This window comes from Drosophila serrata, unplaced genomic scaffold (genome assembly GCF_035046125.1).
Source record: "Drosophila serrata isolate PLE 108 unplaced genomic scaffold, ASM3504612v1 contig_245, whole genome shotgun sequence".
NCBI lineage: Eukaryota > Metazoa > Arthropoda > Insecta > Diptera > Drosophilidae > Drosophila > Drosophila serrata.
In genome coordinates, this window is record NW_028257143.1 from 3,144,730 (window position 1) to 3,166,284 (window position 21,555).

Below are 21,555 nucleotides of genomic sequence, written 5' to 3' on the forward strand. Positions count from 1 at the left end.
CTAGTTTATAACAATTTCTAAATATTATTTCGAAAAACATTTTCTTGCTTTGTTGCCATAAACTATAAAATATTCGTTGCCCTGAGGTCGCAATACATATTTTGGTTAAGAATCCAGCAAATCATTGCTATCCCAATACGAAAGGGCCATCCGCAGCCCTGTATCTGTCATATCTCAAAGGTGCAAATAGAAATAAATCGCCCTCGAGTAGCAGGGGCGAAATGTGGCACAAGGGTCCAGTTAAGACCTTCGACTTTCGCCAACGACCATACCACGCTGAATACATCGGTTCTCGTCCGATCACCGAAATTAAGCAGCGTCGGGCGCGGTTAGTACTTAGATGGGGGACCGCTTGGGAACACCGCGTGTTGTTGGCTTCGTCAACAACTTTTTGCCTTTTTCCGCTTTTTACTTGTATTTCTCTAGTTTATAACAATTTCTAAATATTATTTTGAAAAACATTTTCTTGCTTTGTTGCCATAAACTATAAAATATTCGTTGCCCTGAGGTCGCAATACATATTTTGGTTAAGAATCCAGCAAATCATTACTATCCCAATACGAAAGGGCCATCCGCAGGCCTGTATCTGTCATATCTCAAAGGTGCAAATAGAAATAAATCGCCCTCGAGTAGCAGGGGCGAAATGTGGCACAAGGGTCCAGTTAAGACCTTCGACTTTCGCCAACGACCATACCACGCTGAATACATCGGTTCTCGTCCGATCACCGAAATTAAGCAGCGTCGGGCGCGGTTAGTACTTAGATGGGGGACCGCTTGGGAACACCGCGTGTTGTTGGCTTCGTCAACAACTTTTTGCCTTTTTCCGCTTTTTACTTGTATTTCTCTAGTTTATAACAATTTCTAAATATTATTTCGAAAAACATTTTCTTGCTTTGTTGCCATAAACTATAAAATATTCGTTGCCCTGAGGTCGCAATACATATTTTGGTTAAGAATCCAGCAAATCATTGCTATCCCAATACGAAAGGGCCATCCGCAGCCCTGTATCTGTCATATCTCAAAGGTGCAAATAGAAATAAATCGCCCTCGAGTAGCAGGGGCGAAATGTGGCACAAGGGTCCAGTTAAGACCTTCGACTTTCGCCAACGACCATACCACGCTGAATACATCGGTTCTCGTCCGATCACCGAAATTAAGCAGCGTCGGGCGCGGTTAGTACTTAGATGGGGGACCGCTTGGGAACACCGCGTGTTGTTGGCTTCGTCAACAACTTTTTGCCTTTTTCCGCTTTTTACTTGTATTTCTCTAGTTTATAACAATTTCTAAATATTATTTCGAAAAACATTTTCTTGCTTTGTTGCCATAAACTATAAAATATTCGTTGCCCTGAGGTCGCAATACATATTTTGGTTAAGAATCCAGCAAATCATTGCTATCCCAATACGAAAGGGCCATCCGCAGCCCTGTATCTGTCATATCTCAAAGGTGCAAATAGAAATAAATCGCCCTCGAGTAGCAGGGGCGAAATGTGGCACAAGGGTCCAGTTAAGACCTTCGACTTTCGCCAACGACCATACCACGCTGAATACATCGGTTCTCGTCCGATCACCGAAATTAAGCAGCGTCGGGCGCGGTTAGTACTTAGATGGGGGACCGCTTGGGAACACCGCGTGTTGTTGGCTTCGTCAACAACTTTTTGCCTTTTTCCGCTTTTTACTTGTATTTCTCTAGTTTATAACAATTTCTAAATATTATTTCGAAAAACATTTTCTTGCTTTGTTGCCATAAACTATAAAATATTCGTTGCCCTGAGGTCGCAATACATATTTTGGTTAAGAATCCAGCAAATCATTACTATCCCAATACGAAAGGGCCATCCGCAGCCCTGTATCTGTCATATCTCAAAGGTGCAAATAGAAATAAATCGCCCTCGAGTAGAATGGGCGAAATGTGGCACAAGGGTCCAGTTAAGACCTTCGACTTTCGCCAACGACCATACCACGCTGAATACATCGGTTCTCGTCCGATCACCGAAATTAAGCAGCGTCGGGCGCGGTTAGTACTTAGATGGGGGACCGCTTGGGAACACCGCGTGTTGTTGGCTTCGTCAACAACATTTTGCCTTTTTCCGCTTTTTACTTGTATTTCTCTAGTTTATAACAATTTCTAAATATTATTTCGAAAAACATTTTCTTGCTTTGTTGCCATAAACTATAAAATATTCGTTGCCCTGAGGTCGCAATACATATTTTGGTTAAGAATCCAGCAAATCATTGCTATCCCAATACGAAAGGGCCATCCGCAGCCCTGTATCTGTCATATCTCAAAGGTGCAAATAGAAATAAATCGCCCTCGAGTAGCAGGGGCGAAATGTGGCACAAGGGTCCAGTTAAGACCTTCGACTTTCGCCAACGACCATACCACGCTGAATACATCGGTTCTCGTCCGATCACCGAAATTAAGCAGCGTCGGGCGCGGTTAGTACTTAGATGAGGGACCGCTTGGGAACACCGCGTGTTGTTGGCTTCGTCAACAACTTTTTGCCTTTTTCCGCTTTTTACTTGTATTTCTCTAGTTTATAACAATTTCTAAATATTATTTCGAAAAACATTTTCTTGCTTTGTTGCCATAAACTATAAAATATTCGTTGCCCTGAGGTCGCAATACATATTTTGGTTAAGAATCCAGCAAATCATTGCTATCCCAATACGAAAGGGCCATCCGCAGCCCTGTATCTGTCATATCTCAAAGGTGCAAATAGAAATAAATCGCCCTCGAGTAGCAGGGGCGAAATGTGGCACAAGGGTCCAGTTAAGACCTTCGACTTTCGCCAACGACCATACCACGCTGAATACATCGGTTCTCGTCCGATCACCGAAATTAAGCAGCGTCGGGCGCGGTTAGTACTTAGATGGGGGACCGCTTGGGAACACCGCGTGTTGTTGGCTTCGTCAACAACTTTTTGCCTTTTTCCGCTTTTTACTTGTATTTCTCTAGTTTATAACAATTTCTAAATATTATTTCGAAAAACATTTTCTTGCTTTGTTGCCATAAACTATAAAATATTCGTTGCCCTGAGGTCGCAATACATATTTTGGTTAAGAATCCAGCAAATCATTACTATCCCAATACGAAAGGGCCATCCGCAGCCCTGTATCTGTCATATCTCAAAGGTGCAAATAGAAATAAATCGCCCTCGAGTAGCAGGGGCGAAATGTGGCACAAGGGTCCAGTTAAGACCTTCGACTTTCGCCAACGACCATACCACGCTGAATACATCGGTTCTCGTCCGATCACCGAAATTAAGCAGCGTCGGGCGCGGTTAGTACTTAGATGGGGGACCGCTTGGGAACACCGCGTGTTGTTGGCTTCGTCAACAACTTTTTGCCTTTTTCCGCTTTTTACTTGTATTTCTCTAGTTTATAACAATTTCTAAATATTATTTTGAAAAACATTTTCTTGCTTTGTTGCCATAAACTATAAAATATTCGTTGCCCTGAGGTCGCAATACATATTTTGGTTAAGAATCCAGCAAATCATTACTATCCCAATACGAAAGGGCCATCCGCAGCCCTGTATCTGTCATATCTCAAAGGTGCAAATAGAAATAAATCGCCCTCGAGTAGCAGGGGCGAAATGTGGCACAAGGGTCCAGTTAAGACCTTCGACTTTCGCCAACGACCATACCACGCTGAATACATCGGTTCTCGTCCGATCACCGAAATTAAGCAGCGTCGGGCGCGGTTAGTACTTAGATGGGGGACCGCTTGGGAACACCGCGTGTTGTTGGCTTCGTCAACAACATTTTGCCTTTTTCCGCTTTTTACTTGTATTTCTCTAGTTTATAACAATTTCTAAATATTATTTCGAAAAACATTTTCTTGCTTTGTTGCCATAAACTATAAAATATTCGTTGCCCTGAGGTCGCAATACATATTTTGGTTAAGAATCCAGCAAATCATTGCTATCCCAATACGAAAGGGCCATCCGCAGCCCTGTATCTGTCATATCTCAAAGGTGCAAATAGAAATAAATCGCCCTCGAGTAGCAGGGGCGAAATGTGGCACAAGGGTCCAGTTAAGACCTTCGACTTTCGCCAACGACCATACCACGCTGAATACATCGGTTCTCGTCCGATCACCGAAATTAAGCAGCGTCGGGCGCGGTTAGTACTTAGATGGGGGACCGCTTGGGAACACCGCGTGTTGTTGGCTTCGTCAACAACTTTTTGCCTTTTTCCGCTTTTTACTTGTATTTCTCTAGTTTATAACAATTTCTAAATATTATTTCGAAAAACATTTTCTTGCTTTGTTGCCATAAACTATAAAATATTCGTTGCCCTGAGGTCGCAATACATATTTTGGTTAAGAATCCAGCAAATCATTACTATCCCAATACGAAAGGGCCATCCGCAGCCCTGTATCTGTCATATCTCAAAGGTGCAAATAGAAATAAATCGCCCTCGAGTAGCAGGGGCGAAATGTGGCACAAGGGTCCAGTTAAGACCTTCGACTTTCGCCAACGACCATACCACGCTGAATACATCGGTTCTCGTCCGATCACCGAAATTAAGCAGCGTCGGGCGCGGTTAGTACTTAGATGGGGGACCGCTTGGGAACACCGCGTGTTGTTGGCTTCGTCAACAACTTTTTGCCTTTTTCCGCTTTTTACTTGTATTTCTCTAGTTTATAACAATTTCTAAATATTATTTCGAAAAACATTTTCTTGCTTTGTTGCCATAAACTATAAAATATTCGTTGCCCTGAGGTCGCAATACATATTTTGGTTAAGAATCCAGCAAATCATTACTATCCCAATACGAAAGGGCCATCCGCAGCCCTGTATCTGTCATATCTCAAAGGTGCAAATAGAAATAAATCGCCCTCGAGTAGCAGGGGCGAAATGTGGCACAAGGGTCCAGTTAAGACCTTCGACTTTCGCCAACGACCATACCACGCTGAATACATCGGTTCTCGTCCGATCACCGAAATTAAGCAGCGTCGGGCGCGGTTAGTACTTAGATGGGGGACCGCTTGGGAACACCGCGTGTTGTTGGCTTCGTCAACAACTTTTTGCCTTTTTCCGCTTTTTACTTGTATTTCTCTAGTTTATAACAATTTCTAAATATTATTTCGAAAAACATTTTCTTGCTTTGTTGCCATAAACTATAAAATATTCGTTGCCCTGAGGTCGCAATACATATTTTGGTTAAGAATCCAGCAAATCATTGCTATCCCAATACGAAAGGGCCATCCGCAGCCCTGTATCTGTCATATCTCAAAGGTGCAAATAGAAATAAATCGCCCTCGAGTAGCAGGGGCGAAATGTGGCACAAGGGTCCAGTTAAGACCTTCGACTTTCGCCAACGACCATACCACGCTGAATACATCGGTTCTCGTCCGATCACCGAAATTAAGCAGCGTCGGGCGCGGTTAGTACTTAGATGAGGGACCGCTTGGGAACACCGCGTGTTGTTGGCTTCGTCAACAACTTTTTGCCTTTTTCCGCTTTTTACTTGTATTTCTCTAGTTTATAACAATTTCTAAATATTATTTCGAAAAACATTTTCTTGCTTTGTTGCCATAAACTATAAAATATTCGTTGCCCTGAGGTCGCAATACATATTTTGGTTAAGAATCCAGCAAATCATTGCTATCCCAATACGAAAGGGCCATCCGCAGCCCTGTATCTGTCATATCTCAAAGGTGCAAATAGAAATAAATCGCCCTCGAGTAGCAGGGGCGAAATGTGGCACAAGGGTCCAGTTAAGACCTTCGACTTTCGCCAACGACCATACCACGCTGAATACATCGGTTCTCGTCCGATCACCGAAATTAAGCAGCGTCGGGCGCGGTTAGTACTTAGATGGGGGACCGCTTGGGAACACCGCGTGTTGTTGGCTTCGTCAACAACTTTTTGCCTTTTTCCGCTTTTTACTTGTATTTCTCTAGTTTATAACAATTTCTAAATATTATTTCGAAAAACATTTTCTTGCTTTGTTGCCATAAACTATAAAATATTCGTTGCCCTGAGGTCGCAATACATATTTTGGTTAAGAATCCAGCAAATCATTACTATCCCAATACGAAAGGGCCATCCGCAGCCCTGTATCTGTCATATCTCAAAGGTGCAAATAGAAATAAATCGCCCTCGAGTAGCAGGGGCGAAATGTGGCACAAGGGTCCAGTTAAGACCTTCGACTTTCGCCAACGACCATACCACGCTGAATACATCGGTTCTCGTCCGATCACCGAAATTAAGCAGCGTCGGGCGCGGTTAGTACTTAGATGGGGGACCGCTTGGGAACACCGCGTGTTGTTGGCTTCGTCAACAACTTTTTGCCTTTTTCCGCTTTTTACTTGTATTTCTCTAGTTTATAACAATTTCTAAATATTATTTCGAAAAACATTTTCTTGCTTTGTTGCCATAAACTATAAAATATTCGTTGCCCTGAGGTCGCAATACATATTTTGGTTAAGAATCCAGCAAATCATTGCTATCCCAATACGAAAGGGCCATCCGCAGCCCTGTATCTGTCATATCTCAAAGGTGCAAATAGAAATAAATCGCCCTCGAGTAGCAGGGGCGAAATGTGGCACAAGGGTCCAGTTAAGACCTTCGACTTTCGCCAACGACCATACCACGCTGAATACATCGGTTCTCGTCCGATCACCGAAATTAAGCAGCGTCGGGCGCGGTTAGTACTTAGATGGGGGACCGCTTGGGAACACCGCGTGTTGTTGGCTTCGTCAACAACTTTTTGCCTTTTTCCGCTTTTTACTTGTATTTCTCTAGTTTATAACAATTTCTAAATATTATTTCGAAAAACATTTTCTTGCTTTGTTGCCATAAACTATAAAATATTCGTTGCCCTGAGGTCGCAATACATATTTTGGTTAAGAATCCAGCAAATCATTGCTATCCCAATACGAAAGGGCCATCCGCAGCCCTGTATCTGTCATATCTCAAAGGTGCAAATAGAAATAAATCGCCCTCGAGTAGCAGGGGCGAAATGTGGCACAAGGGTCCAGTTAAGACCTTCGACTTTCGCCAACGACCATACCACGCTGAATACATCGGTTCTCGTCCGATCACCGAAATTAAGCAGCGTCGGGCGCGGTTAGTACTTAGATGGGGGACCGCTTGGGAACACCGCGTGTTGTTGGCTTCGTCAACAACTTTTTGCCTTTTTCCGCTTTTTACTTGTATTTCTCTAGTTTATAACAATTTCTAAATATTATTTCGAAAAACATTTTCTTGCTTTGTTGCCATAAACTATAAAATATTCGTTGCCCTGAGGTCGCAATACATATTTTGGTTAAGAATCCAGCAAATCATTACTATCCCAATACGAAAGGGCCATCCGCAGGCCTGTATCTGTCATATCTCAAAGGTGCAAATAGAAATAAATCGCCCTCGAGTAGCAGGGGCGAAATGTGGCACAAGGGTCCAGTTAAGACCTTCGACTTTCGCCAACGACCATACCACGCTGAATACATCGGTTCTCGTCCGATCACCGAAATTAAGCAGCGTCGGGCGCGGTTAGTACTTAGATGAGGGACCGCTTGGGAACACCGCGTGTTGTTGGCTTCGTCAACAACTTTTTGCCTTTTTCCGCTTTTTACTTGTATTTCTCTAGTTTATAACAATTTCTAAATATTATTTCGAAAAACATTTTCTTGCTTTGTTGCCATAAACTATAAAATATTCGTTGCCCTGAGGTCGCAATACATATTTTGGTTAAGAATCCAGCAAATCATTGCTATCCCAATACGAAAGGGCCATCCGCAGCCCTGTATCTGTCATATCTCAAAGGTGCAAATAGAAATAAATCGCCCTCGAGTAGCAGGGGCGAAATGTGGCACAAGGGTCCAGTTAAGACCTTCGACTTTCGCCAACGACCATACCACGCTGAATACATCGGTTCTCGTCCGATCACCGAAATTAAGCAGCGTCGGGCGCGGTTAGTACTTAGATGAGGGACCGCTTGGGAACACCGCGTGTTGTTGGCTTCGTCAACAACTTTTTGCCTTTTTCCGCTTTTTACTTGTATTTCTCTAGTTTATAACAATTTCTAAATATTATTTCGAAAAACATTTTCTTGCTTTGTTGCCATAAACTATAAAATATTCGTTGCCCTGAGGTCGCAATACATATTTTGGTTAAGAATCCAGCAAATCATTACTATCCCAATACGAAAGGGCCATCCGCAGCCCTGTATCTGTCATATCTCAAAGGTGCAAATAGAAATAAATCGCCCTCGAGTAGAATGGGCGAAATGTGGCACAAGGGTCCAGTTAAGACCTTCGACTTTCGCCAACGACCATACCACGCTGAATACATCGGTTCTCGTCCGATCACCGAAATTAAGCAGCGTCGGGCGCGGTTAGTACTTAGATGGGGGACCGCTTGGGAACACCGCGTGTTGTTGGCTTCGTCAACAACATTTTGCCTTTTTCCGCTTTTTACTTGTATTTCTCTAGTTTATAACAATTTCTAAATATTATTTCGAAAAACATTTTCTTGCTTTGTTGCCATAAACTATAAAATATTCGTTGCCCTGAGGTCGCAATACATATTTTGGTTAAGAATCCAGCAAATCATTGCTATCCCAATACGAAAGGGCCATCCGCAGCCCTGTATCTGTCATATCTCAAAGGTGCAAATAGAAATAAATCGCCCTCGAGTAGCAGGGGCGAAATGTGGCACAAGGGTCCAGTTAAGACCTTCGACTTTCGCCAACGACCATACCACGCTGAATACATCGGTTCTCGTCCGATCACCGAAATTAAGCAGCGTCGGGCGCGGTTAGTACTTAGATGGGGGACCGCTTGGGAACACCGCGTGTTGTTGGCTTCGTCAACAACTTTTTGCCTTTTTCCGCTTTTTACTTGTATTTCTCTAGTTTATAACAATTTCTAAATATTATTTCGAAAAACATTTTCTTGCTTTGTTGCCATAAACTATAAAATATTCGTTGCCCTGAGGTCGCAATACATATTTTGGTTAAGAATCCAGCAAATCATTACTATCCCAATACGAAAGGGCCATCCGCAGCCCTGTATCTGTCATATCTCAAAGGTGCAAATAGAAATAAATCGCCCTCGAGTAGCAGGGGCGAAATGTGGCACAAGGGTCCAGTTAAGACCTTCGACTTTCGCCAACGACCATACCACGCTGAATACATCGGTTCTCGTCCGATCACCGAAATTAAGCAGCGTCGGGCGCGGTTAGTACTTAGATGGGGGACCGCTTGGGAACACCGCGTGTTGTTGGCTTCGTCAACAACTTTTTGCCTTTTTCCGCTTTTTACTTGTATTTCTCTAGTTTATAACAATTTCTAAATATTATTTCGAAAAACATTTTCTTGCTTTGTTGCCATAAACTATAAAATATTCGTTGCCCTGAGGTCGCAATACATATTTTGGTTAAGAATCCAGCAAATCATTGCTATCCCAATACGAAAGGGCCATCCGCAGCCCTGTATCTGTCATATCTCAAAGGTGCAAATAGAAATAAATCGCCCTCGAGTAGCAGGGGCGAAATGTGGCACAAGGGTCCAGTTAAGACCTTCGACTTTCGCCAACGACCATACCACGCTGAATACATCGGTTCTCGTCCGATCACCGAAATTAAGCAGCGTCGGGCGCGGTTAGTACTTAGATGGGGGACCGCTTGGGAACACCGCGTGTTGTTGGCTTCGTCAACAACTTTTTGCCTTTTTCCGCTTTTTACTTGTATTTCTCTAGTTTATAACAATTTCTAAATATTATTTCGAAAAACATTTTCTTGCTTTGTTGCCATAAACTATAAAATATTCGTTGCCCTGAGGTCGCAATACATATTTTGGTTAAGAATCCAGCAAATCATTGCTATCCCAATACGAAAGGGCCATCCGCAGCCCTGTATCTGTCATATCTCAAAGGTGCAAATAGAAATAAATCGCCCTCGAGTAGCAGGGGCGAAATGTGGCACAAGGGTCCAGTTAAGACCTTCGACTTTCGCCAACGACCATACCACGCTGAATACATCGGTTCTCGTCCGATCACCGAAATTAAGCAGCGTCGGGCGCGGTTAGTACTTAGATGGGGGACCGCTTGGGAACACCGCGTGTTGTTGGCTTCGTCAACAACTTTTTGCCTTTTTCCGCTTTTTACTTGTATTTCTCTAGTTTATAACAATTTCTAAATATTATTTCGAAAAACATTTTCTTGCTTTGTTGCCATAAACTATAAAATATTCGTTGCCCTGAGGTCGCAATACATATTTTGGTTAAGAATCCAGCAAATCATTACTATCCCAATACGAAAGGGCCATCCGCAGCCCTGTATCTGTCATATCTCAAAGGTGCAAATAGAAATAAATCGCCCTCGAGTAGCAGGGGCGAAATGTGGCACAAGGGTCCAGTTAAGACCTTCGACTTTCGCCAACGACCATACCACGCTGAATACATCGGTTCTCGTCCGATCACCGAAATTAAGCAGCGTCGGGCGCGGTTAGTACTTAGATGGGGGACCGCTTGGGAACACCGCGTGTTGTTGGCTTCGTCAACAACTTTTTGCCTTTTTCCGCTTTTTACTTGTATTTCTCTAGTTTATAACAATTTCTAAATATTATTTCGAAAAACATTTTCTTGCTTTGTTGCCATAAACTATAAAATATTCGTTGCCCTGAGGTCGCAATACATATTTTGGTTAAGAATCCAGCAAATCATTGCTATCCCAATACGAAAGGGCCATCCGCAGCCCTGTATCTGTCATATCTCAAAGGTGCAAATAGAAATAAATCGCCCTCGAGTAGCAGGGGCGAAATGTGGCACAAGGGTCCAGTTAAGACCTTCGACTTTCGCCAACGACCATACCACGCTGAATACATCGGTTCTCGTCCGATCACCGAAATTAAGCAGCGTCGGGCGCGGTTAGTACTTAGATGGGGGACCGCTTGGGAACACCGCGTGTTGTTGGCTTCGTCAACAACTTTTTGCCTTTTTCCGCTTTTTACTTGTATTTCTCTAGTTTATAACAATTTCTAAATATTATTTCGAAAAACATTTTCTTGCTTTGTTGCCATAAACTATAAAATATTCGTTGCCCTGAGGTCGCAATACATATTTTGGTTAAGAATCCAGCAAATCATTGCTATCCCAATACGAAAGGGCCATCCGCAGCCCTGTATCTGTCATATCTCAAAGGTGCAAATAGAAATAAATCGCCCTCGAGTAGCAGGGGCGAAATGTGGCACAAGGGTCCAGTTAAGACCTTCGACTTTCGCCAACGACCATACCACGCTGAATACATCGGTTCTCGTCCGATCACCGAAATTAAGCAGCGTCGGGCGCGGTTAGTACTTAGATGGGGGACCGCTTGGGAACACCGCGTGTTGTTGGCTTCGTCAACAACTTTTTGCCTTTTTCCGCTTTTTACTTGTATTTCTCTAGTTTATAACAATTTCTAAATATTATTTCGAAAAACATTTTCTTGCTTTGTTGCCATAAACTATAAAATATTCGTTGCCCTGAGGTCGCAATACATATTTTGGTTAAGAATCCAGCAAATCATTACTATCCCAATACGAAAGGGCCATCCGCAGCCCTGTATCTGTCATATCTCAAAGGTGCAAATAGAAATAAATCGCCCTCGAGTAGCAGGGGCGAAATGTGGCACAAGGGTCCAGTTAAGACCTTCGACTTTCGCCAACGACCATACCACGCTGAATACATCGGTTCTCGTCCGATCACCGAAATTAAGCAGCGTCGGGCGCGGTTAGTACTTAGATGGGGGACCGCTTGGGAACACCGCGTGTTGTTGGCTTCGTCAACAACTTTTTGCCTTTTTCCGCTTTTTACTTGTATTTCTCTAGTTTATAACAATTTCTAAATATTATTTCGAAAAACATTTTCTTGCTTTGTTGCCATAAACTATAAAATATTCGTTGCCCTGAGGTCGCAATACATATTTTGGTTAAGAATCCAGCAAATCATTACTATCCCAATACGAAAGGGCCATCCGCAGGCCTGTATCTGTCATATCTCAAAGGTGCAAATAGAAATAAATCGCCCTCGAGTAGCAGGGGCGAAATGTGGCACAAGGGTCCAGTTAAGACCTTCGACTTTCGCCAACGACCATACCACGCTGAATACATCGGTTCTCGTCCGATCACCGAAATTAAGCAGCGTCGGGCGCGGTTAGTACTTAGATGAGGGACCGCTTGGGAACACCGCGTGTTGTTGGCTTCGTCAACAACTTTTTGCCTTTTTCCGCTTTTTACTTGTATTTCTCTAGTTTATAACAATTTCTAAATATTATTTCGAAAAACATTTTCTTGCTTTGTTGCCATAAACTATAAAATATTCGTTGCCCTGAGGTCGCAATACATATTTTGGTTAAGAATCCAGCAAATCATTGCTATCCCAATACGAAAGGGCCATCCGCAGCCCTGTATCTGTCATATCTCAAAGGTGCAAATAGAAATAAATCGCCCTCGAGTAGCAGGGGCGAAATGTGGCACAAGGGTCCAGTTAAGACCTTCGACTTTCGCCAACGACCATACCACGCTGAATACATCGGTTCTCGTCCGATCACCGAAATTAAGCAGCGTCGGGCGCGGTTAGTACTTAGATGAGGGACCGCTTGGGAACACCGCGTGTTGTTGGCTTCGTCAACAACTTTTTGCCTTTTTCCGCTTTTTACTTGTATTTCTCTAGTTTATAACAATTTCTAAATATTATTTCGAAAAACATTTTCTTGCTTTGTTGCCATAAACTATAAAATATTCGTTGCCCTGAGGTCGCAATACATATTTTGGTTAAGAATCCAGCAAATCATTACTATCCCAATACGAAAGGGCCATCCGCAGCCCTGTATCTGTCATATCTCAAAGGTGCAAATAGAAATAAATCGCCCTCGAGTAGCAGGGGCGAAATGTGGCACAAGGGTCCAGTTAAGACCTTCGACTTTCGCCAACGACCATACCACGCTGAATACATCGGTTCTCGTCCGATCACCGAAATTAAGCAGCGTCGGGCGCGGTTAGTACTTAGATGGGGGACCGCTTGGGAACACCGCGTGTTGTTGGCTTCGTCAACAACTTTTTGCCTTTTTCCGCTTTTTACTTGTATTTCTCTAGTTTATAACAATTTCTAAATATTATTTCGAAAAACATTTTCTTGCTTTGTTGCCATAAACTATAAAATATTCGTTGCCCTGAGGTCGCAATACATATTTTGGTTAAGAATCCAGCAAATCATTGCTATCCCAATACGAAAGGGCCATCCGCAGCCCTGTATCTGTCATATCTCAAAGGTGCAAATAGAAATAAATCGCCCTCGAGTAGCAGGGGCGAAATGTGGCACAAGGGTCCAGTTAAGACCTTCGACTTTCGCCAACGACCATACCACGCTGAATACATCGGTTCTCGTCCGATCACCGAAATTAAGCAGCGTCGGGCGCGGTTAGTACTTAGATGAGGGACCGCTTGGGAACACCGCGTGTTGTTGGCTTCGTCAACAACTTTTTGCCTTTTTCCGCTTTTTACTTGTATTTCTCTAGTTTATAACAATTTCTAAATATTATTTCGAAAAACATTTTCTTGCTTTGTTGCCATAAACTATAAAATATTCGTTGCCCTGAGGTCGCAATACATATTTTGGTTAAGAATCCAGCAAATCATTGCTATCCCAATACGAAAGGGCCATCCGCAGCCCTGTATCTGTCATATCTCAAAGGTGCAAATAGAAATAAATCGCCCTCGAGTAGCAGGGGCGAAATGTGGCACAAGGGTCCAGTTAAGACCTTCGACTTTCGCCAACGACCATACCACGCTGAATACATCGGTTCTCGTCCGATCACCGAAATTAAGCAGCGTCGGGCGCGGTTAGTACTTAGATGGGGGACCGCTTGGGAACACCGCGTGTTGTTGGCTTCGTCAACAACTTTTTGCCTTTTTCCGCTTTTTACTTGTATTTCTCTAGTTTATAACAATTTCTAAATATTATTTCGAAAAACATTTTCTTGCTTTGTTGCCATAAACTATAAAATATTCGTTGCCCTGAGGTCGCAATACATATTTTGGTTAAGAATCCAGCAAATCATTACTATCCCAATACGAAAGGGCCATCCGCAGCCCTGTATCTGTCATATCTCAAAGGTGCAAATAGAAATAAATCGCCCTCGAGTAGCAGGGGCGAAATGTGGCACAAGGGTCCAGTTAAGACCTTCGACTTTCGCCAACGACCATACCACGCTGAATACATCGGTTCTCGTCCGATCACCGAAATTAAGCAGCGTCGGGCGCGGTTAGTACTTAGATGGGGGACCGCTTGGGAACACCGCGTGTTGTTGGCTTCGTCAACAACTTTTTGCCTTTTTCCGCTTTTTACTTGTATTTCTCTAGTTTATAACAATTTCTAAATATTATTTCGAAAAACATTTTCTTGCTTTGTTGCCATAAACTATAAAATATTCGTTGCCCTGAGGTCGCAATACATATTTTGGTTAAGAATCCAGCAAATCATTGCTATCCCAATACGAAAGGGCCATCCGCAGCCCTGTATCTGTCATATCTCAAAGGTGCAAATAGAAATAAATCGCCCTCGAGTAGCAGGGGCGAAATGTGGCACAAGGGTCCAGTTAAGACCTTCGACTTTCGCCAACGACCATACCACGCTGAATACATCGGTTCTCGTCCGATCACCGAAATTAAGCAGCGTCGGGCGCGGTTAGTACTTAGATGGGGGACCGCTTGGGAACACCGCGTGTTGTTGGCTTCGTCAACAACTTTTTGCCTTTTTCCGCTTTTTACTTGTATTTCTCTAGTTTATAACAATTTCTAAATATTATTTCGAAAAACATTTTCTTGCTTTGTTGCCATAAACTATAAAATATTCGTTGCCCTGAGGTCGCAATACATATTTTGGTTAAGAATCCAGCAAATCATTGCTATCCCAATACGAAAGGGCCATCCGCAGCCCTGTATCTGTCATATCTCAAAGGTGCAAATAGAAATAAATCGCCCTCGAGTAGCAGGGGCGAAATGTGGCACAAGGGTCCAGTTAAGACCTTCGACTTTCGCCAACGACCATACCACGCTGAATACATCGGTTCTCGTCCGATCACCGAAATTAAGCAGCGTCGGGCGCGGTTAGTACTTAGATGGGGGACCGCTTGGGAACACCGCGTGTTGTTGGCTTCGTCAACAACTTTTTGCCTTTTTCCGCTTTTTACTTGTATTTCTCTAGTTTATAACAATTTCTAAATATTATTTCGAAAAACATTTTCTTGCTTTGTTGCCATAAACTATAAAATATTCGTTGCCCTGAGGTCGCAATACATATTTTGGTTAAGAATCCAGCAAATCATTGCTATCCCAATACGAAAGGGCCATCCGCAGCCCTGTATCTGTCATATCTCAAAGGTGCAAATAGAAATAAATCGCCCTCGAGTAGCAGGGGCGAAATGTGGCACAAGGGTCCAGTTAAGACCTTCGACTTTCGCCAACGACCATACCACGCTGAATACATCGGTTCTCGTCCGATCACCGAAATTAAGCAGCGTCGGGCGCGGTTAGTACTTAGATGAGGGACCGCTTGGGAACACCGCGTGTTGTTGGCTTCGTCAACAACTTTTTGCCTTTTTCCGCTTTTTACTTGTATTTCTCTAGTTTATAACAATTTCTAAATATTATTTCGAAAAACATTTTCTTGCTTTGTTGCCATAAACTATAAAATATTCGTTGCCCTGAGGTCGCAATACATATTTTGGTTAAGAATCCAGCAAATCATTACTATCCCAATACGAAAGGGCCATCCGCAGGCCTGTATCTGTCATATCTCAAAGGTGCAAATAGAAATAAATCGCCCTCGAGTAGCAGGGGCGAAATGTGGCACAAGGGTCCAGTTAAGACCTTCGACTTTCGCCAACGACCATACCACGCTGAATACATCGGTTCTCGTCCGATCACCGAAATTAAGCAGCGTCGGGCGCGGTTAGTACTTAGATGGGGGACCGCTTGGGAACACCGCGTGTTGTTGGCTTCGTCAACAACTTTTTGCCTTTTTCCGCTTTTTACTTGTATTTCTCTAGTTTATAACAATTTCTAAATATTATTTCGAAAAACATTTTCTTGCTTTGTTGCCATAAACTATAAAATATTCGTTGCCCTGAGGTCGCAATACATATTTTGGTTAAGAATCCAGCAAATCATTGCTATCCCAATACGAAAGGGCCATCCGCAGCCCTGTATCTGTCATATCTCAAAGGTGCAAATAGAAATAAATCGCCCTCGAGTAGCAGGGGCGAAATGTGGCACAAGGGTCCAGTTAAGACCTTCGACTTTCGCCAACGACCATACCACGCTGAATACATCGGTTCTCGTCCGATCACCGAAATTAAGCAGCGTCGGGCGCGGTTAGTACTTAGATGAGGGACCGCTTGGGAACACCGCGTGTTGTTGGCTTCGTCAACAACTTTTTGCCTTTTTCCGCTTTTTACTTGTATTTCTCTAGTTTATAACAATTTCTAAATATTATTTCGAAAAACATTTTCTTGCTTTGTTGCCATAAACTATAAAATATTCGTTGCCCTGAGGTCGCAATACATATTTTGGTTAAGAATCCAGCAAATCATTACTATCCCAATACGAAAGGGCCATCCGCAGCCCTGTATCTGTCATATCTCAAAGGTGCAAATAGAAATAAATCGCCCTCGAGTAGCAGGGGCGAAATGTGGCACAAGGGTCCAGTTAAGACCTTCGACTTTCGCCAACGACCATACCACGCTGAATACATCGGTTCTCGTCCGATCACCGAAATTAAGCAGCGTCGGGCGCGGTTAGTACTTAGATGGGGGACCGCTTGGGAACACCGCGTGTTGTTGGCTTCGTCAACAACTTTTTGCCTTTTTCCGCTTTTTACTTGTATTTCTCTAGTTTATAACAATTTCTAAATATTATTTCGAAAAACATTTTCTTGCTTTGTTGCCATAAACTATAAAATATTCGTTGCCCTGAGGTCGCAATACATATTTTGGTTAAGAATCCAGCAAATCATTGCTATCCCAATACGAAAGGGCCATCCGCAGCCCTGTATCTGTCATATCTCAAAGGTGCAAATAGAAATAAATCGCCCTCGAGTAGCAGGGGCGAAATGTGGCACAAGGGTCCAGTTAAGACCTTCGACTTTCGCCAACGACCATACCACGCTGAATACATCGGTTCTCGTCCGATCACCGAAATTAAGCAGCGTCGGGCGCGGTTAGTACTTAGATGGGGGACCGCTTGGGAACACCGCGTGTTGTTGGCTTCGTCAACAACTTTTTGCCTTTTTCCGCTTTTTACTTGTATTTCTCTAGTTTATAACAATTTCTAAATATTATTTCGAAAAACATTTTCTTGCTTTGTTGCCATAAACTATAAAATATTCGTTGCCCTGAGGTCGCAATACATATTTTGGTTAAGAATCCAGCAAATCATTACTATCCCAATACGAAAGGGCCATCCGCAGCCCTGTATCTGTCATATCTCAAAGGTGCAAATAGAAATAAATCGCCCTCGAGTAGCAGGGGCGAAATGTGGCACAAGGGTCCAGTTAAGACCTTCGACTTTCGCCAACGACCATACCACGCTGAATACATCGGTTCTCGTCCGATCACCGAAATTAAGCAGCGTCGGGCGCGGTTAGTACTTAGATGAGGGACCGCTTGGGAACACCGCGTGTTGTTGGCTTCGTCAACAACTTTTTGCCTTTTTCCGCTTTTTACTTGTATTTCTCTAGTTTATAACAATTTCTAAATATTATTTCGAAAAACATTTTCTTGCTTTGTTGCCATAAACTATAAAATATTCGTTGCCCTGAGGTCGCAATACATATTTTGGTTAAGAATCCAGCAAATCATTGCTATCCCAATACGAAAGGGCCATCCGCAGCCCTGTATCTGTCATATCTCAAAGGTGCAAATAGAAATAAATCGCCCTCGAGTAGCAGGGGCGAAATGTGGCACAAGGGTCCAGTTAAGACCTTCGACTTTCGCCAACGACCATACCACGCTGAATACATCGGTTCTCGTCCGATCACCGAAATTAAGCAGCGTCGGGCGCGGTTAGTACTTAGATGGGGGACCGCTTGGGAACACCGCGTGTTGTTGGCTTCGTCAACAACTTTTTGCCTTTTTCCGCTTTTTACTTGTATTTCTCTAGTTTATAACAATTTCTAAATATTATTTCGAAAAACATTTTCTTGCTTTGTTGCCATAAACTATAAAATATTCGTTGCCCTGAGGTCGCAATACATATTTTGGTTAAGAATCCAGCAAATCATTACTATCCCAATACGAAAGGGCCATCCGCAGCCCTGTATCTGTCATATCTCAAAGGTGCAAATAGAAATAAATCGCCCTCGAGTAGCAGGGGCGAAATGTGGCACAAGGGTCCAGTTAAGACCTTCGACTTTCGCCAACGACCATACCACGCTGAATACATCGGTTCTCGTCCGATCACCGAAATTAAGCAGCGTCGGGCGCGGTTAGTACTTAGATGGGGGACCGCTTGGGAACACCGCGTGTTGTTGGCTTCGTCAACAACTTTTTGCCTTTTTCCGCTTTTTACTTGTATTTCTCTAGTTTATAACAATTTCTAAATATTATTTCGAAAAACATTTTCTTGCTTTGTTGCCATAAACTATAAAATATTCGTTGCCCTGAGGTCGCAATACATATTTTGGTTAAGAATCCAGCAAATCATTGCTATCCCAATACGAAAGGGCCATCCGCAGCCCTGTATCTGTCATATCTCAAAGGTGCAAATAGAAATAAATCGCCCTCGAGTAGCAGGGGCGAAATGTGGCACAAGGGTCCAGTTAAGACCTTCGACTTTCGCCAACGACCATACCACGCTGAATACATCGGTTCTCGTCCGATCACCGAAATTAAGCAGCGTCGGGCGCGGTTAGTACTTAGATGAGGGACCGCTTGGGAACACCGCGTGTTGTTGGCTTCGTCAACAACTTTTTGCCTTTTTCCGCTTTTTACTTGTATTTCTCTAGTTTATAACAATTTCTAAATATTATTTCGAAAAACATTTTCTTGCTTTGTTGCCATAAACTATAAAATATTCGTTGCCCTGAGGTCGCAATACATATTTTGGTTAAGAATCCAGCAAATCATTGCTATCCCAATACGAAAGGGCCATCCGCAGCCCTGTATCTGTCATATCTCAAAGGTGCAAATAGAAATAAATCGCCCTCGAGTAGCAGGGGCGAAATGTGGCACAAGGGTCCAGTTAAGACCTTCGACTTTCGCCAACGACCATACCACGCTGAATACATCGGTTCTCGTCCGATCACCGAAATTAAGCAGCGTCGGGCGCGGTTAGTACTTAGATGAGGGACCGCTTGGGAACACCGCGTGTTGTTGGCTTCGTCAACAACTTTTTGCCTTTTTCCGCTTTTTACTTGTATTTCTCTAGTTTATAACAATTTCTAAATATTATTTCGAAAAACATTTTCTTGCTTTGTTGCCATAAACTATAAAATATTCGTTGCCCTGAGGTCGCAATACATATTTTGGTTAAGAATCCAGCAAATCATTGCTATCCCAATACGAAAGGGCCATCCGCAGCCCTGTATCTGTCATATCTCAAAGGTGCAAATAGAAATAAATCGCCCTCGAGTAGCAGGGGCGAAATGTGGCACAAGGGTCCAGTTAAGACCTTCGACTTTCGCCAACGACCATACCACGCTGAATACATCGGTTCTCGTCCGATCACCGAAATTAAGCAGCGTCGGGCGCGGTTAGTACTTAGATGGGGGACCGCTTGGGAACACCGCGTGTTGTTGGCTTCGTCAACAACTTTTTGCCTTTTTCCGCTTTTTACTTGTATTTCTCTAGTTTATAACAATTTCTAAATATTATTTCGAAAAACATTTTCTTGCTTTGTTGCCATAAACTATAAAATATTCGTTGCCCTGAGGTCGCAATACATATTTTGGTTAAGAATCCAGCAAATCATTACTATCCCAATACGAAAGGGCCATCCGCAGCCCTGTATCTGTCATATCTCAAAGGTGCAAATAGAAATAAATCGCCCTCGAGTAGCAGGGGCGAAATGTGGCACAAGGGTCCAGTTAAGACCTTCGACTTTCGCCAACGACCATACCACGCTGAATACATCGGTTCTCGTCCGATCACCGAAATTAAGCAGCGTCGGGCGCGGTTAGTACTTAGATGAGGGACCGCTTGGGAACACCGCGTGTTGTTGGCTTCGTCAACAACTTTTTGCCTTTTTCCGCTTTTTACTTGTATTTCTCTAGTTTATAACAATTTCTAAATATTATTTCGAAAAACATTTTCTTGCTTTGTTGCCATAAACTATAAAATATTCGTTGCCCTGAGGTCGCAATACATATTTTGGTTAAGAATCCAGCAAATCATTACTATCCCAATACGAAAGGGCCATCCGCAGCCCTGTATCTGTCATATCTCAAAGGTGCAAATAGAAATAAATCGCCCTCGAGTAGCAGGGGCGAAATGTGGCACAAGGGTCCAGTTAAGACCTTCGACTTTCGCCAACGACCATACCACGCTGAATACATCGGTTCTCGTCCGATCACCGAAATTAAGCAGCGTCGGGCGCGGTTAGTACTTAGATGGGGGACCGCTTGGGAACACCGCGTGTTGTTGGCTTCGTCAACAACTTTTTGCCTTTTTCCGCTTTTTACTTGTATTTCTCTAGTTTATAACAATTTCTAAATATTATTTCGAAAAACATTTTCTTGCTTTGTTGCCATAAACTATAAAATATTCGTTGCCCTGAGGTCGCAATACATATTTTGGTTAAGAATCCAGCAAATCATTGCTATCCCAATACGAAAGGGCCATCCGCAGCCCTGTATCTGTCATATCTCAAAGGTGCAAATAGAAATAAATCGCCCTCGAGTAGCAGGGGCGAAATGTGGCACAAGGGTCCAGTTAAGACCTTCGACTTTCGCCAACGACCATACCACGCTGAATACATCGGTTCTCGTCCGATCACCGAAATTAAGCAGCGTCGGGCGCGGTTAGTACTTAGATGGGGGACCGCTTGGGAACACCGCGTGTTGTTGGCTTCGTCAACAACTTTTTGCCTTTTTCCGCTTTTTACTTGTATTTCTCTAGTTTATAACAATTTCTAAATATTATTTCGAAAAACATTTTCTTGCTTTGTTGCCATAAACTATAAAATATTCGTTGCCCTGAGGTCGCAATACATATTTTGGTTAAGAATCCAGCAAATCATTGCTATCCCAATACGAAAGGGCCATCCGCAGCCCTGTATCTGTCATATCTCAAAGGTGCAAATAGAAATAAATCGCCCTCGAGTAGCAGGGGCGAAATGTGGCACAAGGGTCCAGTTAAGACCTTCGACTTTCGCCAACGACCATACCACGCTGAATACATCGGTTCTCGTCCGATCACCGAAATTAAGCAGCGTCGGGCGCGGTTAGTACTTAGATGGGGGACCGCTTGGGAACACCGCGTGTTGTTGGCTTCGTCAACAACTTTTTGCCTTTTTCCGCTTTTTACTTGTATTTCTCTAGTTTATAACAATTTCTAAATATTATTTCGA

The 21,555-nt window shown here is 43.1% G+C and overlaps 1 protein-coding gene and 51 non-coding genes across 53 annotated transcripts in view; all 52 read left to right on the forward strand.

Moving 5' to 3' along the window:
- The window catches only part of LOC110185035 (uncharacterized), a 55,309-nt gene that overhangs the window by 19,648 nt on the left and 14,106 nt on the right, over positions 1–21,555 (forward strand). The window lies entirely within an intron of this gene.
- Positions 259–377, forward strand: LOC147643777 (5S ribosomal RNA). The gene has a single exon (XR_015271641.1). It is a non-coding gene; the product is annotated as a 5S ribosomal RNA (ribosomal RNA).
- LOC147643778 (5S ribosomal RNA) lies at positions 681–799 on the forward strand. The gene has a single exon (XR_015271642.1). It is a non-coding gene; the product is annotated as a 5S ribosomal RNA (ribosomal RNA).
- On the forward strand, positions 1,103–1,221 carry LOC147643779 (5S ribosomal RNA). Its single transcript, XR_015271643.1, has one exon. It is a non-coding gene; the product is annotated as a 5S ribosomal RNA (ribosomal RNA).
- Positions 1,525–1,643, forward strand: LOC147643780 (5S ribosomal RNA). Its single transcript, XR_015271644.1, has one exon. It is a non-coding gene; the product is annotated as a 5S ribosomal RNA (ribosomal RNA).
- On the forward strand, positions 1,947–2,065 carry LOC147643781 (5S ribosomal RNA). Its single transcript, XR_015271645.1, has one exon. It is a non-coding gene; the product is annotated as a 5S ribosomal RNA (ribosomal RNA).
- LOC147643782 (5S ribosomal RNA) lies at positions 2,369–2,487 on the forward strand. Its single transcript, XR_015271584.1, has one exon. It is a non-coding gene; the product is annotated as a 5S ribosomal RNA (ribosomal RNA).
- LOC147643783 (5S ribosomal RNA) lies at positions 2,791–2,909 on the forward strand. The gene has a single exon (XR_015271646.1). It is a non-coding gene; the product is annotated as a 5S ribosomal RNA (ribosomal RNA).
- LOC147643784 (5S ribosomal RNA) lies at positions 3,213–3,331 on the forward strand. Its single transcript, XR_015271648.1, has one exon. It is a non-coding gene; the product is annotated as a 5S ribosomal RNA (ribosomal RNA).
- Positions 3,635–3,753, forward strand: LOC147643785 (5S ribosomal RNA). Its single transcript, XR_015271649.1, has one exon. It is a non-coding gene; the product is annotated as a 5S ribosomal RNA (ribosomal RNA).
- Positions 4,057–4,175, forward strand: LOC147643786 (5S ribosomal RNA). Its single transcript, XR_015271650.1, has one exon. It is a non-coding gene; the product is annotated as a 5S ribosomal RNA (ribosomal RNA).
- LOC147643787 (5S ribosomal RNA) lies at positions 4,479–4,597 on the forward strand. The gene has a single exon (XR_015271651.1). It is a non-coding gene; the product is annotated as a 5S ribosomal RNA (ribosomal RNA).
- On the forward strand, positions 4,901–5,019 carry LOC147643788 (5S ribosomal RNA). The gene has a single exon (XR_015271652.1). It is a non-coding gene; the product is annotated as a 5S ribosomal RNA (ribosomal RNA).
- LOC147643789 (5S ribosomal RNA) lies at positions 5,323–5,441 on the forward strand. The gene has a single exon (XR_015271585.1). It is a non-coding gene; the product is annotated as a 5S ribosomal RNA (ribosomal RNA).
- LOC147643790 (5S ribosomal RNA) lies at positions 5,745–5,863 on the forward strand. Its single transcript, XR_015271543.1, has one exon. It is a non-coding gene; the product is annotated as a 5S ribosomal RNA (ribosomal RNA).
- On the forward strand, positions 6,167–6,285 carry LOC147643791 (5S ribosomal RNA). Its single transcript, XR_015271544.1, has one exon. It is a non-coding gene; the product is annotated as a 5S ribosomal RNA (ribosomal RNA).
- LOC147643792 (5S ribosomal RNA) lies at positions 6,589–6,707 on the forward strand. The gene has a single exon (XR_015271545.1). It is a non-coding gene; the product is annotated as a 5S ribosomal RNA (ribosomal RNA).
- Positions 7,011–7,129, forward strand: LOC147643793 (5S ribosomal RNA). Its single transcript, XR_015271546.1, has one exon. It is a non-coding gene; the product is annotated as a 5S ribosomal RNA (ribosomal RNA).
- Positions 7,433–7,551, forward strand: LOC147643794 (5S ribosomal RNA). Its single transcript, XR_015271586.1, has one exon. It is a non-coding gene; the product is annotated as a 5S ribosomal RNA (ribosomal RNA).
- Positions 7,855–7,973, forward strand: LOC147643795 (5S ribosomal RNA). Its single transcript, XR_015271587.1, has one exon. It is a non-coding gene; the product is annotated as a 5S ribosomal RNA (ribosomal RNA).
- On the forward strand, positions 8,277–8,395 carry LOC147643796 (5S ribosomal RNA). The gene has a single exon (XR_015271547.1). It is a non-coding gene; the product is annotated as a 5S ribosomal RNA (ribosomal RNA).
- Positions 8,699–8,817, forward strand: LOC147643797 (5S ribosomal RNA). Its single transcript, XR_015271549.1, has one exon. It is a non-coding gene; the product is annotated as a 5S ribosomal RNA (ribosomal RNA).
- On the forward strand, positions 9,121–9,239 carry LOC147643798 (5S ribosomal RNA). The gene has a single exon (XR_015271550.1). It is a non-coding gene; the product is annotated as a 5S ribosomal RNA (ribosomal RNA).
- LOC147643799 (5S ribosomal RNA) lies at positions 9,543–9,661 on the forward strand. Its single transcript, XR_015271551.1, has one exon. It is a non-coding gene; the product is annotated as a 5S ribosomal RNA (ribosomal RNA).
- On the forward strand, positions 9,965–10,083 carry LOC147643800 (5S ribosomal RNA). The gene has a single exon (XR_015271552.1). It is a non-coding gene; the product is annotated as a 5S ribosomal RNA (ribosomal RNA).
- LOC147643801 (5S ribosomal RNA) lies at positions 10,387–10,505 on the forward strand. The gene has a single exon (XR_015271553.1). It is a non-coding gene; the product is annotated as a 5S ribosomal RNA (ribosomal RNA).
- On the forward strand, positions 10,809–10,927 carry LOC147643802 (5S ribosomal RNA). The gene has a single exon (XR_015271554.1). It is a non-coding gene; the product is annotated as a 5S ribosomal RNA (ribosomal RNA).
- Positions 11,231–11,349, forward strand: LOC147643803 (5S ribosomal RNA). The gene has a single exon (XR_015271555.1). It is a non-coding gene; the product is annotated as a 5S ribosomal RNA (ribosomal RNA).
- LOC147643804 (5S ribosomal RNA) lies at positions 11,653–11,771 on the forward strand. Its single transcript, XR_015271556.1, has one exon. It is a non-coding gene; the product is annotated as a 5S ribosomal RNA (ribosomal RNA).
- LOC147643805 (5S ribosomal RNA) lies at positions 12,075–12,193 on the forward strand. The gene has a single exon (XR_015271588.1). It is a non-coding gene; the product is annotated as a 5S ribosomal RNA (ribosomal RNA).
- LOC147643806 (5S ribosomal RNA) lies at positions 12,497–12,615 on the forward strand. Its single transcript, XR_015271589.1, has one exon. It is a non-coding gene; the product is annotated as a 5S ribosomal RNA (ribosomal RNA).
- On the forward strand, positions 12,919–13,037 carry LOC147643807 (5S ribosomal RNA). Its single transcript, XR_015271557.1, has one exon. It is a non-coding gene; the product is annotated as a 5S ribosomal RNA (ribosomal RNA).
- On the forward strand, positions 13,341–13,459 carry LOC147643808 (5S ribosomal RNA). The gene has a single exon (XR_015271590.1). It is a non-coding gene; the product is annotated as a 5S ribosomal RNA (ribosomal RNA).
- On the forward strand, positions 13,763–13,881 carry LOC147643809 (5S ribosomal RNA). The gene has a single exon (XR_015271558.1). It is a non-coding gene; the product is annotated as a 5S ribosomal RNA (ribosomal RNA).
- LOC147643810 (5S ribosomal RNA) lies at positions 14,185–14,303 on the forward strand. The gene has a single exon (XR_015271560.1). It is a non-coding gene; the product is annotated as a 5S ribosomal RNA (ribosomal RNA).
- On the forward strand, positions 14,607–14,725 carry LOC147643811 (5S ribosomal RNA). Its single transcript, XR_015271561.1, has one exon. It is a non-coding gene; the product is annotated as a 5S ribosomal RNA (ribosomal RNA).
- Positions 15,029–15,147, forward strand: LOC147643812 (5S ribosomal RNA). The gene has a single exon (XR_015271562.1). It is a non-coding gene; the product is annotated as a 5S ribosomal RNA (ribosomal RNA).
- Positions 15,451–15,569, forward strand: LOC147643813 (5S ribosomal RNA). Its single transcript, XR_015271591.1, has one exon. It is a non-coding gene; the product is annotated as a 5S ribosomal RNA (ribosomal RNA).
- LOC147643814 (5S ribosomal RNA) lies at positions 15,873–15,991 on the forward strand. The gene has a single exon (XR_015271563.1). It is a non-coding gene; the product is annotated as a 5S ribosomal RNA (ribosomal RNA).
- LOC147643815 (5S ribosomal RNA) lies at positions 16,295–16,413 on the forward strand. Its single transcript, XR_015271593.1, has one exon. It is a non-coding gene; the product is annotated as a 5S ribosomal RNA (ribosomal RNA).
- On the forward strand, positions 16,717–16,835 carry LOC147643816 (5S ribosomal RNA). The gene has a single exon (XR_015271564.1). It is a non-coding gene; the product is annotated as a 5S ribosomal RNA (ribosomal RNA).
- LOC147643817 (5S ribosomal RNA) lies at positions 17,139–17,257 on the forward strand. Its single transcript, XR_015271565.1, has one exon. It is a non-coding gene; the product is annotated as a 5S ribosomal RNA (ribosomal RNA).
- Positions 17,561–17,679, forward strand: LOC147643818 (5S ribosomal RNA). Its single transcript, XR_015271594.1, has one exon. It is a non-coding gene; the product is annotated as a 5S ribosomal RNA (ribosomal RNA).
- Positions 17,983–18,101, forward strand: LOC147643819 (5S ribosomal RNA). Its single transcript, XR_015271566.1, has one exon. It is a non-coding gene; the product is annotated as a 5S ribosomal RNA (ribosomal RNA).
- LOC147643820 (5S ribosomal RNA) lies at positions 18,405–18,523 on the forward strand. Its single transcript, XR_015271567.1, has one exon. It is a non-coding gene; the product is annotated as a 5S ribosomal RNA (ribosomal RNA).
- LOC147643821 (5S ribosomal RNA) lies at positions 18,827–18,945 on the forward strand. The gene has a single exon (XR_015271595.1). It is a non-coding gene; the product is annotated as a 5S ribosomal RNA (ribosomal RNA).
- Positions 19,249–19,367, forward strand: LOC147643822 (5S ribosomal RNA). The gene has a single exon (XR_015271596.1). It is a non-coding gene; the product is annotated as a 5S ribosomal RNA (ribosomal RNA).
- LOC147643823 (5S ribosomal RNA) lies at positions 19,671–19,789 on the forward strand. Its single transcript, XR_015271568.1, has one exon. It is a non-coding gene; the product is annotated as a 5S ribosomal RNA (ribosomal RNA).
- On the forward strand, positions 20,093–20,211 carry LOC147643824 (5S ribosomal RNA). The gene has a single exon (XR_015271597.1). It is a non-coding gene; the product is annotated as a 5S ribosomal RNA (ribosomal RNA).
- On the forward strand, positions 20,515–20,633 carry LOC147643825 (5S ribosomal RNA). Its single transcript, XR_015271569.1, has one exon. It is a non-coding gene; the product is annotated as a 5S ribosomal RNA (ribosomal RNA).
- On the forward strand, positions 20,937–21,055 carry LOC147643826 (5S ribosomal RNA). The gene has a single exon (XR_015271571.1). It is a non-coding gene; the product is annotated as a 5S ribosomal RNA (ribosomal RNA).
- On the forward strand, positions 21,359–21,477 carry LOC147643827 (5S ribosomal RNA). The gene has a single exon (XR_015271572.1). It is a non-coding gene; the product is annotated as a 5S ribosomal RNA (ribosomal RNA).